Source organism: Bos grunniens, chromosome 15 (assembly GCF_055505025.1).
Source record: "Bos grunniens cultivar Pamir isolate PY7600 chromosome 15, Bosgru_T2T1.0, whole genome shotgun sequence".
Lineage (NCBI taxonomy): Eukaryota > Metazoa > Chordata > Mammalia > Artiodactyla > Bovidae > Bos > Bos grunniens.
Genome location: NC_141179.1, coordinates 64,070,404 through 64,085,508, shown reverse-complemented (window position 1 = coordinate 64,085,508; position 15,105 = coordinate 64,070,404). Strand labels below are relative to the sequence as shown.

The window sequence follows — 15,105 nt, the reverse complement described above, 5'->3', positions numbered from 1 at the left end:
GTCGGCGCTCGCCGCGCCCCGCGTGGGAAGGGGCCGCGCCTGCCGGGCGTCCTCCGCGAGGGAGGGGGAAACTGAGCGGAAACCCGGCGCGGGGTGCTGCGGCCGGGGAGCCTTGTCAACGCTTTGCCTGGAGTTCGTTATTTGACCCTTCGAGTTATTTTGAGTGACTCAAATACTCAGTTCTCAGATCGCGACTCCTTTCCCTGCGCCTCGTCCCAAACCAGAAACAGCTGAGCAGACTGTTTTACAGTTCCGTTTACTCCCTTCCTGCCCAAAGCTTGCTGCGCTAGAGGACCCTTTTCCTGCTGTTAGGGGAGATTTATATTCAAAGAGATTCAAATTCAAACGTATTCTTTTCCAACCCTCGTTGAAAGGACCTTTCCCTGGGGGGCTCTTATTAACTGTCCCCACCCCCACCTTGGGGATTTTTCTCATTCTGGGTTTCAGAATCTTCTGTCCCAAGATGAATACTGCCCCTTCATTGATTAATACAGCCGCCATCTGGATGACTTTAATTACCATAAATTTAAACTCAGAGTGCACAAACTGTTGAAGTTTTTTGTTTGAGGCTTGGAACTTCAGCAGGACTGTATCCAAACGTCTCCTGTCCGGCGTCCAGGTTGTTTGGGGGAGGAGGGGAATTAAAGATTATTTGCGGTTCCCTATTGTATGTGAGAGTTGTTGTTTCTTCTAGTAACTTATGTGTAGTGAAACAAGAATCATAGAAACCACTATTTGGTCCTTAAGGCATAAAAGTTAATAACAGTGAAGTTGATTGACCATCACCCTTTTAAAAAATCAATACAGGTTTAACACCTATTTATGTGCTTAGTACAGAAATCTGTCCCTCAAGATAAGCTTAACATGAAAGTTAAATCAGGCATCGTAGAAGACAATAAATCTGATACATTAACTCTGATCACCATGCAAAAAGCAATTTAAACTTCAGTAATCCCTGGTTTTGGACCTGCTGTTCCTTCTGAGATTAATTTTGTCCTGGAAGATTCTGTTTTCCTCCTGGCGCCTACATCCTTTTGTTCCTATTCATTCCTTTTTTTGTAAGTCTTTCGTCACCTGTGCTGCCTGCAGTCCTGTCCCGGGGTGGGGAAACGAGGAAGAGAGTAGTCGTTATTTACAAATGAATTCAAATGTGTGGACACAAGTGACTTTGCCGATTTTATGTTAATCCCAGTATGCATTTTCTGAGGACATCTTTGAAAAGTGGTTTTCTTTGGAGAAGGAATTTGCCAGATAATCTAAGACCCTGCAGAGAAGTAACAAATATTCCATACAACATTTATTTTTCTTACTTCTGACTGGAAATCTGTAATCTATATAAATAAAGCAAAGTTGTAAATATTTTTCTGAGCACTAAAGTTTTGTCTGTATGAAAAGTGGAGTGGCATGTTATAAATGTTTTATGGCAGTTTGATACTCACAACTGGTACTCAGAACTTATGCAGGCAATACCAAACAAGTGGCAATAAAACCTTTATAGTCCTTCACACCATTATGTAGTTTGTTTATGTCACATAAATCAGAGAAAAAATATTAAGGGAAAATTTTAGTATTTTAAAAATAATATTACTGTGTCACCATATGTGATGTTTCTTTGCCCATTAAGTGAAATTTAGTTTACCTTAAGTCAATGCAAGTATATTTCCGATGTTACAGCATGTCTACAAATAACATCATAAAACATCACAGTCTTTTTGGTAAAATTAATGATACTTTGGCCACCTCATCCGAACAGTTGAGTCTTTGGAAAAGACCCTGATGCTGGGAGGGATTGGGGGCAGGAGGAGAAGGGGACGAGAGAGGATGAGATGACTGGATGGCATCACCGACTCGATGGACACGGGTTTGGGTAAGCTCCAAGAGTTGGTGATGGACAGGGAGGCCTGGCGTGCTGCAATTCACCGGGTCACAAAGAGTCGGACCCGACTGAGCGACTGAACTGAACTGAGTGATATTACCTGAAGAATGTCGTCTTCCCTGCTGAAAACATACTCCCAACACTACAAACTTTTCATGTTATCTTTCAAATAATTCCCAACCCAGCTGTTTAAATCTGATCTGTTGCTCTTGTTGTTTAGTCTGTAAGTTTGTCCAACTCTTTTGCACCCCCATGAACTGTAGCTCACCAGGCTCTTCAGTCCATGGGATTTCCCAGGCAAGAATACTGGAGTGGGTAGCCATTTCCTTCTGCAGGGGATTTTCCTGACCCGGAGATCAAACCTGTGTCTCTTGCATTGAAGGCGGATTCTTTATCACTGAGCCACTGGGGAAGCCCTTTAAGTCTGATTTAGACAGCACTAAAAGGAAAAGGTCAGTTTTCATTCCAATCCCAAAGAAAGGCAATGCCAAAGAATGCTCAAACTACCGCACAATTGCACTCATCTCACACGCTAGTAAAGTAATGCTCAAAATTCTCCAAGTCAGGCTTCAGCAATATGTGAACCATGAACTTCCTGATGTTCAAGCTGGTTTTAGAAAAGGCAGAGGAACCAGAGATCAAATTGCCAACATCCGCTGGATCATGGAAAAAGCAAGAGAGTTCCAGAAAAACATCTATTTCTGCTTTATTGACTATGCCAAAGCCTTTGACCGTGTGGATCACAAGAAACTGTGGAAAATTCTGAAAGAGATGGGAATACCAGACCACCTGATCTGCCTCTTGAGAAATTTGTATGCAGGTCAGGAAACAACAGTTAGAACTAGACATGGAACAACAGACCGGTTCCAAATAGGAAGAGGAGTACGTCAAGGCTGTATATTGTCACCCTGCTTATTTAACTTCTATGCAGAGTACATGATGAGAAAAGCTGGGCTGGAAGAAGCACAAGCTGGAATCAAGATTGCCGGAGAAATATCAATAACCTCAGATATGCAGATGACACCACCCTTATGGCAGAAAGTGAAGAGAGGCTTCATCAGAAGCCTCTTGATGAAAGTGAAAGTGGAGAGTGAAAAAGTTGGCTTAAAGCTCACCATTCAGAAAACAAAGATCATGGCATCCAGTCCCATCACTTCATGGGAAATAGATGGGGAAACAGTGGAAACAGTGTCAGACTTTATTTTCCTGGGCTCCAAAATCACTACAGATGGTGACTGCAGCCATGAAATTAAAAGACGCTTACTCCTTGGAAGGAAAGTTATGACCAACCTAGACAGCATATTCAAAAGCAGAGACATTACTTTGCCAACAAAGGTTCGTCTAGTCAAGGCTATGGTTTTTCCTGTGGTCATGTATGGATGTGAGAGTCGGACTGTGAAGAAGGCTGAGCGCCAAAGAATTGATGCTTTTGAACTGTGGTGTTGGAGAAGACTCTTGAGAGTCCCTTGGACTGCAAGGAGATCCAACCAGTCCATTCTGAAGGAGATCAGCCCTGGGATTCCTTTAGAAGGAATGATGTTAAAGCTGAAACTCCAGTACTTTGGCCACCTCATGTGAAGAGTTGACTCATTGGAAAAGACTCTGATGCTGGGAGAGATTAGGGGCAGGAGGAGAAGGGGACAACAGAGGATGAGATGGCTGGATGGCATCACTGACTCGATGGACGTGAGTCTGAGTGAACTCCAGGAGTTGGTGATGGACAGGGAGGCCTGGCGTGCTGCGATTCATGGGGTCGCAAAGAGTCGGACACGACTGAGCGATTGATCTGATCTGAAAAGTCAACAGTGAGCCTTGTTGTTCTTGTTTTAAATAAAAATATTCATTCCACTTTTTACCTGTGGAATTTAAGATCCAGATCAACTGTTATGTCTTTCATGACATTTCCTCATCATTCCAAGGCAAAACCAATTGCTTCCTTTTCAGTTGCTCTATGGTGCCTATTGCATTTATTGTATTTAACGCTATCTTGTTGCATTATGATTAGTTGTATATCTGCTCCTTTCTCTCACAGATCATGAGTTCCTTAAAGGAAAGAGTTGTGTTTAATTCATCCTTCTATTCTCAGTACTTAGTGCTACACCTGACATTAGGCTCTAAATACATATTTATTGAATGAATAAATCCAAATACAATTTTTTAAATACCCATTCAGAAATTCCATTTAATCATTTACATACTCTTTTTCTGGAAACAAAGGCAACTTGGTTGCAAGATGAATTAAGATCCTACACTTAAAAGTCTTTCGTCCTCTCCCACCCACGTCTTCAATTCCTTCTGAGTTCTATTGTCTATAAGTTAGTGATGTCTCAGAAACTGTCCATGATGGACTTATCTGGTGGTCCAGTGGTTAAGACTTTGTGCTGCCAATGCAGGGCATTAGGGTTCAATCCCTGGTCAGGGAACTAAAATCCCACATGCTGCAAGGCATGACCAAAGAAAAAAGTGTCCATGGACACTCTCCTCACATTTCCCACCTTCCTCCCATCCCATTAGAAAATCGCCATGTATTTAAACTGGTAGGAAGCTTAGAGTAGTTCATCACCTTCATTCTGCTGTTGAGGCTGAAGCCCGGGGTTCAGATTGTTTTAGGTTAATAGAGGCATTCAGTTGCGGGAGGAAGTAATGAAACTGTATCTCCACTGAGGCAGCCTTGTTTTTTTAGCTTGTGGGGAAATGCAGTGTTGGGGGTTGACATATTTGAAATGTAGTCAGTAAGTCCATATATTCTAATGTTACAAAAAGACTAACCATTATTTAGAAAGATACAAGAAGGTCAAGTTTTGTGGTCAAGTTGGATTGATTAGGGGGGTCTTAATCTTCCATTTTTCCTTTCTCTTCTGGCATAGGGAGGGGGAACTATAATCCTGTTTTTGCTGGGGGAGAACTGATTTCACTCTCTTAGGTCAACATCAGAAATTAAATTACGACATCAGAAATGAGGGAGTTCCCTGATGGTCCAGTGGTTTGGACTTGGTACTTTCGTGGCCACAGCCCCTGGTCAAGGAACTAAGATCCTGCAGAAAAAAAGAGAAAAAAAAAAAAACAACAATCAGAAATGAAGTGAGCCCCACTGTCATTTTCTCTGAGGCTTAGATCCTATCAACCATCCTTGGCTGCTATCTCTGTTGCTTGTCTTACGCTCCAGGGAAACAGCAATGGGGTCAGAAAAGCTGCATTTATACCTGCTTCTTTGGAAGCCACAGATGTCATTGAAAGACAGCGATGAGTCACATTCCTTCCAGTGAGCAGAGTTTCAGGAAGCCTACTTGATCATCAGTTTTGCAGGTAGAGGAAGTGGTCTGAGCTATGAATTAGATGATCTCTTGAGCTCTGTGACTATAGTTTAGCTGATAGGGGTCTGGAAGAAGCCAGGTTGAATAATTGGAGACCAAGAGGTCGGGGGGTTAGAGCCCACTTTAAGTATGGGCTGGAAAGACAGGGGTGTGGTCTGATCAAGTCGATCATTGAATGATATCTTTTATCTCCCTGAATAGGTTACAGGAAATTTAAACCTCATTCTGTAAATTAGAGCAGAAGATCTCCTGGAGAAGAGAATGGCAACCTACTCCAGTATCCTTGCCTGGAGAATTCCATGGACAGAGGAGCCTGGCAGGCTACAGCCCATGGGGTCTCAAAGAGTCAGACAAGACTAAGAAACTAACACTTGCACTTTTACTTTCATCAGAATAACCAATATAGAGAGCCAGAAAGCCAATGCCACTGCCGCCACCTCTTCAGTTCCAACAAAGCATGAGTTCTCCGGGGACATGACCTGTGAAGCCTGCGCTAATGTGTCACTCATATCCTTAACGAGCTAGGAGGAGTTCAGTTTGACATTGACCTGTCCAACAAGACGCTTTGCATCACCTCTGAGCATAGTGTGGACACTCTGCTGGAGACCCTGGGGAAAACAGGAAAGGCTGTTTCCTACCTTGGTCCCAAGTAGAGGGGGCCTGGGTGTCCAACCTGCAGAATAGATCCTCTCCTGTCTTCCACACAGATCTAAGACCTGTCAGTCCTGCTCAGCCAATGGAGTTCTGCAGAGACCCTCACTTACCCTGCTCCTCTGGAGCTCTCCTGCAATAAAGTCCAGCTGCTTCTGCTGGGGAAGAAAAAAAAGTGTAGCCAATATGTACTAAATATGAATGTGCTGGGTCCTGTGCTATGGGCTTTTTATAGTTTATCTATAAACTATAGTATATCTATAACTATATTTAATCCTCAAAATATTCTTACACTGTGGGTATTGATTATTATTATTTCCATTTTACAGGAAATTGAGGCTTAATGAAGTTAACTGCCCAAATCATGTAAACTAATATAAATTGACGCTAAATCAAGTGGAGCTTCAAACCAGCTATATTTGACTGCTGAACCCAATAAGCTTGGTTAAAGTGCTACTGCCAGGTATCTCCACTAAAGTGAAAGTGAAGGGAAAGTGAAGTCGCTCTTTGGACCCCGTGGACTGTAGCCTGCTAGGCTCCTTCGTCCATGGGATTCTCCAGGCAAGAATACTGGAATGGGTTGCCATTTCCTTCTCCAGGGTATCTTCCCAACACAGGGATCGAACCCAGGTCTCCCGCACTGCAGGCAGACTCTTTACTGTCTGAGCCACGAGGGGCTCCTATCTCCACTAAAGAGTGGCTATATTTTCTTTAATAGTAATATTTTGTTGGTACTTTAAGGCTGTAAACTCCCAAAGCATCATTCCTTCACCGCTGGTTTCAGCATCTCTATTAGTTTTCTATGAGAGCTGCAACATATTATCACAAACTGGGTGGCTTAAAGCCATAGGTATTTTTGTGTCACTATTCTGGAAGCCCCAAATCATGCTGTCTACAGGGCTGTGTGCTTCCCCTGGAGGCTCTCGGGGAGAATTCTTCCTTGCCTCTTTCAGCTTCTGGGGCATTCCTTAGGTTGGCTCCCTCATTCTAATTTCTGCCTCTGTCTTCACATTCTCTATGTCTGTCTTCTCCTCCGTCCTTTATAAGAACACTTATTTTTGGATTTAGGGCCCACCTGGTTAATCCAGCGTGATCTCATTTCAAGATCCTTAACTTAATGACATCACCAAAGACCCTTTTCCCAAATAAGGTCTCATTCACATGTTCTGTGGATTAGTAGAGGGACACATCTTTGGGGGAACCACCGATCAACTCACCATAGCATCCACTGGTGACTTTTTAAAAATGTAATCACACATGCACACACTTCTACAGTCATTTTTTTAAAGTGATATATTCAATTTTGTTGACCTTTATTTATTTAGCCACATGGCATGCAGAACTTTCCCAACCAGGGATCGTTGCAGTAGTTAAGACTGCATGAAGCATGCCGTCTTAACTACTGGACCACCAGGGAAGTCCACCTGATGATTCTTGATTGAAGCAATTATTATTATGGTTACTAAACTGTGATTTTTCTAAATCCATCTTTTCTTTCATAATCATTAGTTACCATTCTTCTATAAAAAGGAACTTTTCCTTATCTCCTGTTTATCAACCCATCTATCTGTTTATCCATTTCAGTATAAATTCATGAATTATTTTTTACTCAGTGGATTTGCATTGTGCAGAATGAACTCAGCAGGTTCAGGTTGTCCAAATGTTATATATTCCAAAGAAAGGTTTGGCCCTCACCAGGCTCCAGGGGCTTCCCTGGTGGCTCAGCAATAAAGAATCGGTCTGCAATGCAAGAGATATAAGAGATGCAGGTTTGATCCATCCCTGAGTTGGGAAGATCCCCTGGAGGAGGACATTGCAACCCACTCCAGTATTCTTGCCTGGACAATCCCATGGACAGTGGAGCCTGACAGGCTACAGTCCATAGGATCACGAAGAATGGAACACAACTGAAGCGACTTAGCATCCGGGTTCCAGAGCCATAACTTCTAAGCACTTGGAATGTCCTGCCTGTTAAGAGTGGTTTTATTTACCCGAGGTCTTGGACCACACCAGTGAGTAATGCTAACAGTGTGATTTATGGTGGGGGCTTTGGACCACACAGTATCAGCTTGACCTCCTGAAGGTTTAGGGAATTAAGATCAGTCACCAGGGAGTCAGCCACACCTATGTGAACAACCTCCCCGCAAAACCCAGGACATCAAGACTCAAGTGAGCTTCCCTAATTGGCAGTACTTCATGTGACCAATGTCCGCCAGGACCCCATTGGGAGAGCACAACTTCAAGCTCTACCTCATCTCCCTTGCTTATATCTGTTCTATGTGCCTTTTGCCATTGCTGATTTTAATCTATATCCTTTCATCTTAACTGACTGTAACCATCAGTGTAGCAACTTCACTGCCTTGTGAGTTCTTGCAGCAAATCATTGAATATAAGGATGATCTTGGGAGTCCTAGAACACAAAATTATAGTCCATTACCATATTCATCTATTTTGATGTTCAAATAGTCCCAAAACTGACCCAATACCCAAACATTTAATTACTTTAGTATACTTCCTCACAATAAGGAGCCACAAAAATCTGAAGCAGGGAGTAAATGACCAAAGTCACAGAAAACATTCCCTTGTCCTTCGTAATGTCCTACCCCATTCCACCCACATCTGCCAGAACGGGACATCAGTGTATCAACACGAGAAGTACGTCTGTGTCTCTATATCTGTTCTGCAAATAAGAACATCTGGATGAACTGAGGGATTGGGACTGACATACATATACCATTAATACTGTGTATAAAATAGATAAGTAATGAGAACCTACTGTATAACTAAGGGAACCCAGTGCTGTGTGGTGACCTAAATGGGAAAGAAATCCCAAAAGGATGGGATATATGTATAGATATAGCTGATTCACTTTGCTATACAGTGGAAACTAACAGTGTTGTAAAGCAGCTATACTTCAAGAAAAATTAATTAAATAACAAGCAAACAAAGAACATGAGAAGTACAGTCCTGGGAGTCCCCTGATGGCCTGGTGGTTAGGATCTTGGATTCCACGGTACTGGCGCAGGTCCAATCCCTAGTCGGGGAGCTAAGATCCCACAAACTGCTGCTGCTGCTGCTAAGTCGCTTCAGTCATGTCCGACTCTGTGCGACCCCATAGACGGCAGCCCACCAGGCTCCCCCATCCCTGGGATTCTCCAGGCAAGAACACTGGAGTGGGTTGCCATTTCCTTCTCCAATGCAGGAAAGTGAAAAGTGAAAGTGAAGTCACCTAGTCGTGTCCAACTTCTTGCGACCCCATGGACTGCAGCCCATCAGGCTCCTCTGTCCATGGGATTTTCCAGGCAAGAGTACTGGAGTGGGTTGCCGTTGCCTTCTCCACCACAAACTGCATGGAGTGGCAAAAAAAAAAAAAAAATTAAAGAATTAAAAGGAAAAAGAATAAGAATAAAAAAAGAACAAACACAGTACCTTCATAGGTTTATCATGTAGACACACACACACACTCTACTCAGAGAACATTTTTGTAATTTAAAAAGTCAGCACAGACTATTCAATATACTTATTTTATTGTATTTATGCATACTTATTTCTTTTTTTTTTTTGGCTAGTCATGTAACATGGCTGCTTGCTCACAACTTCAGAAACTCATAGGGAAACCATGGGTCATGACAAGTTGTAGCAGACTCCTCTGGTGCCCGCATCGCAGTCCCCTGGCTCACCTTTGAGACAGTGCTGACTTACGCTGTGCACAGAGCAGCCTAACCCAGGACACAGCCACGTGTCTTTCTACATTCGGCTTTCTTAGGCCTTCCTGGAGCTCCCTAGAATGTAGAAGAATTTGCATTTCCCCATCAGGAGAAACCTTCAATCAGTGACGAATGGAATCACTGGTAAGTACTCCAGCCTCCCAGCTTCCATGAGTACTGCTATGGGAGGTATTTTGCATCCTTCTGAGAGTGGTCTTTACACGAATGACCCCTGTTTCCTGTTGATAATATGCCATTGATTTGTCCTCCTGTCCTACCTTTCTCCCTTTTCTGTCTTTCTTGCTGCCTCCCAATTAAACTACCTACACCCAAATTGTTCCACTTTGGGGGAACATTCTTATTCTTGTTTGATATAACTACTTAATTTTAGTGCTGTAATTTGAGTTTTTATCAGTTCAGTTCAGTTCAATCACTGTTGTGTCTAACTCTTTGTGACCCCATGAACTGCAGCATGCCATGCTCTCCTGTCCTTCACCATCCCCTGGAGCTTGCTCAAACTCATGTCCATTGAGCTGGTGATGCCATTCAACCATCTCATCCTCTCTTGCCCCCTTCTCCTCCTGCTTTGAATCTTCCCCAATATCAGGGTCTTTTCTAATGAATTGGCTCTTTGCATCAGGTGGCCAAACTACTGGAGCTTCAGCATCAGTCCTTCCAAGAGTATTCAGGGTTGATTTCCTTTAGGATGGACTGGTTTGATCTCCTTGCTAACCAAGGGACTCTCAAGAGTCTTCTCCAGCACCACAGTTCAAAAGCAACAATTTTTCAGCCCTGACCTTTCTTTATGGTCCAACTCTCACATCCATACATGACAGTATGTCCTTTGATAAGTGACTGTCCCCAAGTCTTAGTTATTCAGTCTTCTCATTAACTATGAATTGGTTAAGGGGACAAGGCAGGGTGAAGGAGTGTTGCTAAAAGTGCTAGAAGTGAAGCTACATCTTGAAAACATGTTCAAGAGATCAGAACTGGGACAATCCCAAAGTCACCAATGCAAGGGTAAAACAAGGGCTGGGGCTTAAGAAAAAAAAAAAAAAAAACTGTGATCCTTCCAAACAAAAGCTTACATGCCCTCCCCCACCCTCCAACCTTGAAACAAAAGCTAAAAATACACTCTATGAAGAGACAGAATCAGATCAGATCAGATCAGTCGCTCAGTCGTGTCCGACTCCCTGCGACCCCATGAATCCCAACACGCCAGGCCTCCCTGTCCATCACCAACTCCCAGAGTTCACTGAGACTCACTTCCATCAGGTCAGTGATGCCATCCAGCCATCTCATCCTCTGTCGTCCCCTTCTCCTCTTGCCCCCAATCCCTCCCAGCATCAGAGTCTTTTCCAATGAGTCAACTCTTCACATGAGGTGGCCAAAGTACTGCAGTTTCAGCTTTAGCATCATTCCTTCCAAAGAAATCCCAGGGCTGATCTCCTTCAGAATGGACTGGTTGGACCTGCTTGCAGTCCAAGGGACTCTCAAGAGTCTTCTCCAACACCACAGTTCAAAAGCATCAATTCTTCAGCGCTCAGCCTTCTTCACAGTCCAACTCTCACATCCATACATGACCACAGGAAAAACCATAGCCTTGACTAGACGGACCTTTGTTGGCAAAGTGTAATGTCTGCTTTTGAATATGCTATCCAGGTTGGTCATAACTTTCCTTCCAAGGAGTAAGCGTCTTTTAATTTCATGGCTGCAATCACCATCTGCACTGATTTTGGAGCCCCCAAAAATAAAGTCTGACACTGTTTCCACTGTTTCCCCATCTATTTCCCATGAAGTGATGGGACCGGATGCCATGATCTTCGTTTTCTGAATGTTGAGCTTTAAGCCAACTTTTTCACTCTCCACTTCCACTTTCATCAAGAGGCTTTTGAGTTCCTCTTCACTTTCTGCCATAAGGGTGGTGTCATCTACATATCTGAGGTTATTGATATTTCTCCCGGCAATCTTGATTCCAGCTTGTGCTTCTTCCAGCCCAGTGTTTCTCATGATGTACTCTGCATAGAAGTTAAATAAGCAGGGTGACAATATCCAGCCTTGACGTACTCCTTTTCCTATTTGGAACCACTCTGTTGTTCCATGTCCAGTTCTAACTGTTGCTTCCTGACCTGCATACAAATTTCTCAAGAGGCAGATCAGGTGGTCTGGTATTCCCATCTCTTTCAGAATTTTCCACAGTTTCTTGAGATCCACACGGTCAAAGCCTTTGGCATAGTCAATAAAGCAGAAATAGATGTTTTTCTGGAACTCTCTTGCTTTTTCCATGATCCAGCGGATGTTGGCAATTTGATCTCTGGTTCCTCTGCCTTTTCTAAAACCAGCTTGAACATCAGGAAGTTCATGGTTCACATATTGCTGAAGCCTGGCTTGGAGAATTTTAAGCATTACTTTACTAGCGTGTGAGATGAGTGCAATTGTGTGGTAGTTTGAGCATTCTTTGGCATTGCCTTTCTTTGGGATTGGAATGAAAACTGACCTTTTCCAGTCCTGTGGCCACAATTGTGCGATAGTTTGAGCATTCTTTGGCATTGCCTTTCTTTGGGATTGGAATGAAAACTGACCTTTTCCAGTCCTGTAGCCACTGCTGAGTTTTCCAAATTTGCTGGCATATTGAGTGCAGCCCTTTCACAGCATCATCTTTCAGGATTTGGAATAGCTCAACTGGAATTCCATCACCTCCACTAGCTTTGTTCGTAGTGGTGCTTCCTAAGGCCCACTTGACTTCACATTCCAGGATGTCTGGCTCTAGGTGAGTGATCACACCATCATGATTATCTGGGTCGTGAAGATCTTTTTGTACAGTTCTTCTGTGTATTCTTGCCATTTCTTCTTAATATCTTCTGCTTCTGTTAGGTCTATACCATTTCTGTCCTTTATCGAGCCCGTCTTTGCATGAAATGTTCCTTTAGTATCTCTGATTTTCTTGAAGGGATCTCTAGTCTTTCCCATTCTGTTGTTTTCCTCTATTTCTTTGCACTGAGCACTGAAGAAGGCTTTCTTATCTCTTCTTGCTATTCTTTGGAACTCTGCATTCAGATGTTTATATCTTTCCTTTTTTCCTTTGCTTTTCGCTTCTCTTCTTTTCACAGCTATTTGTAAGGCCTCCCCAGACAGCCATTTTGCTTTTTTGCAGTTCTTTTCTATGGGGATGGTCTTGATCCCTGTCTCCGTACAATGTTATAAACCTCATTCCATAGCTCATCAGGCACTCTATCTATCAGATCTAGGCCCTTAAATCTATTTCTCAATTCCACTGTATAGTCATAAGGGATTTGGTTTAGGTCATACCTGAATGGTCTAGTGGTTTTCCCTACTTTCTTCAATTTAAGTCTGAATTTGGAAATAAGGAGTTCATGGTCTGAGCCACAGTCAGCTCCTGGTCTTATTTTTGCTGACTGTATAGAGCTTCTCCATCTTTGGCTGCAACGAATATAATCAATCTGATTTCGGTGTTGACCATCTGGTGATGTCCATGTATAGAGTCTTCTCTTTTGTTGTTGGGAGAGGGTGTTTGCTATGACCAGTGCATTTTCTTGGCAAAACTCTATTAGTCTTTGCCCTGCTTCATTCCATATTCTAAGGCCAAATTTGCCTGTTACTTCAGGTGTTTCTTGACTTCCTACTTTTGCATTCCAGTCCCCTATAATGAAAAGGACATCTTTTTTGGGTGTTAGTTCTAAAAGGTCTTGTAGGTCTTCATAGAACCATTCAACTTCAGCTTCTTCAGCGTTACTGGTTGGGGCATAGACTTGGATTACTGTGATATTGAATGGTTTGCCTTGGAAACGAACAGAGATCATTCTGTCTTTTTTGCAATTGCATCCAAGTACTGCCTTTCGGACTCTTTTGTTGACCATGATGGCTACTCGATTTCTTCTAAGAGCATAGACCGAAGCCAGGCTGCCTTCTCTCAGTTACTGCTTCTGCTGCTTACTGTATGAACTTGAGTAGGCTACTTAACCTTTCTGTGCCTCAGTCTCCTCTTTTGTAAAATATTTGCCTGTAAATTATTACTTAGGTAACAATGCCTGCCTCAGAGAGGTAATGAGAGAATTAAATAACAATATATGCCTAGAACTGTGTTGGGAACATAGTTTTCAGTTTTGTTTTGTTTTAGTTTTTTTGACATGAAGTAGATTAAAGAATCGTACAACGAATACGCTATATCACGCTAACGTTTATTACATTTACTTTCAAACTCTCAAACACATCATTCTTAACAGCATACTGGTAGTTCAGCCCAGCACAGTAAGGTGAGGAAAAAAAAGAAAGTTAAAACTCTCTTTGTTTGCGAATGTCATGATTATGTCATAGAAAATTCTAAGAAATAGTAGAATAATTGAATTTAACAAGATTACAGGATACAAGGTCAATAAATGAAAAATAATCATATATTTATACAGTAACAATAAACAGTTGGAAAATACAGTTTCCAAAAATTGAGGTATAATTCACAAATTCATTATTTCAAAGTATTCAATTCAATGGGTTTTAGTATATTCATAAGTTGTACAACCAATGCCACTATCTAATTCTAGAACATTTATATCACCTCAAAAAGAAATCTCATGTCTAATAGCAAACTCTTCTCATTCCTTCCTCCCCCTAGCCTTTGACAACCATTAATCTACTTTCTGTCTATGAATTTGCCTGTTCTGGGCTTTTTCATATAAATGGAATCATGTGATATGTATGGTCTTCTGTGTCTGACTTCTTTCACTTAGCATAATGTTTTCAAGGTTCACCCGTGTCGTAGCATCGATCAGTATTTCATTCCTTTTTATAGTTGAATAGTGGATTACATGGATATGCCACATTTTGCATATTCATTCATAGTTCAGTAGACACTTGAGTGTTTCCACTTTTTGGTTATTATGAAAAGTGCTGCAATCAATATTTGTATACAAGTTTTTGTGTGAATATGCTTTTAATTCTGTTGGATACATACCTAGAAGTTGAAAGATTAAATTTTAGAAATAGCATTTTGAATAGCGTAAAAAGACATGAACTGCTTAAGGATGAATTTAACAAAACATATGCAACCCTTGCATGCTGAAATCTATGAATGTTGCTGAGAGATATTTCCAATAACTTGAAAAATATACTATGGATTGGAGGACTTATAATCATTGCTGGTGATTCTTTTCAAAATTTTCTATATATTTAATGCAATCTTAAATTCCCAGAAGTACTTTGATTTAGAAGTTGACAGGTTAATTCTAAGATATACATAGTGGGGCTTCCCTTGTGGCTCAGTGGTAAAGAATCCACCTGCCGATGCAGGAGACACAGGTTCAATCCCTGGTCCGAAAAGATACCACATGCCTCAGAGCTACTAAGCCCGTGTGCCACAACTATTGAGCCTATGCTCTAGAGCCCAGGAACCATGACTACCGAGCCCGAGCGCTACAGCTACTGAAACCTGCATGCACTGGAACCTGTGCTCTGCAAAGAGAGAAGCCACTGCAGTGAGAAGCCCGTGCACCACAACTAGAGAGAAGCCCCCTCTCCTGGCAACTGCAGAAAAGCCAGCGCG

The 15,105-nt window shown here is 42.2% G+C and overlaps 1 pseudogene; it reads left to right on the top strand.

Moving 5' to 3' along the window:
* The first annotated feature begins 5,052 nt into the window (after positions 1 to 5,052).
* On the top strand, positions 5,053 to 6,055 carry LOC147358384 (copper transport protein ATOX1 pseudogene; annotated as a pseudogene).
* Positions 6,056 to 15,105: the final 9,050 nt, after the last annotated feature.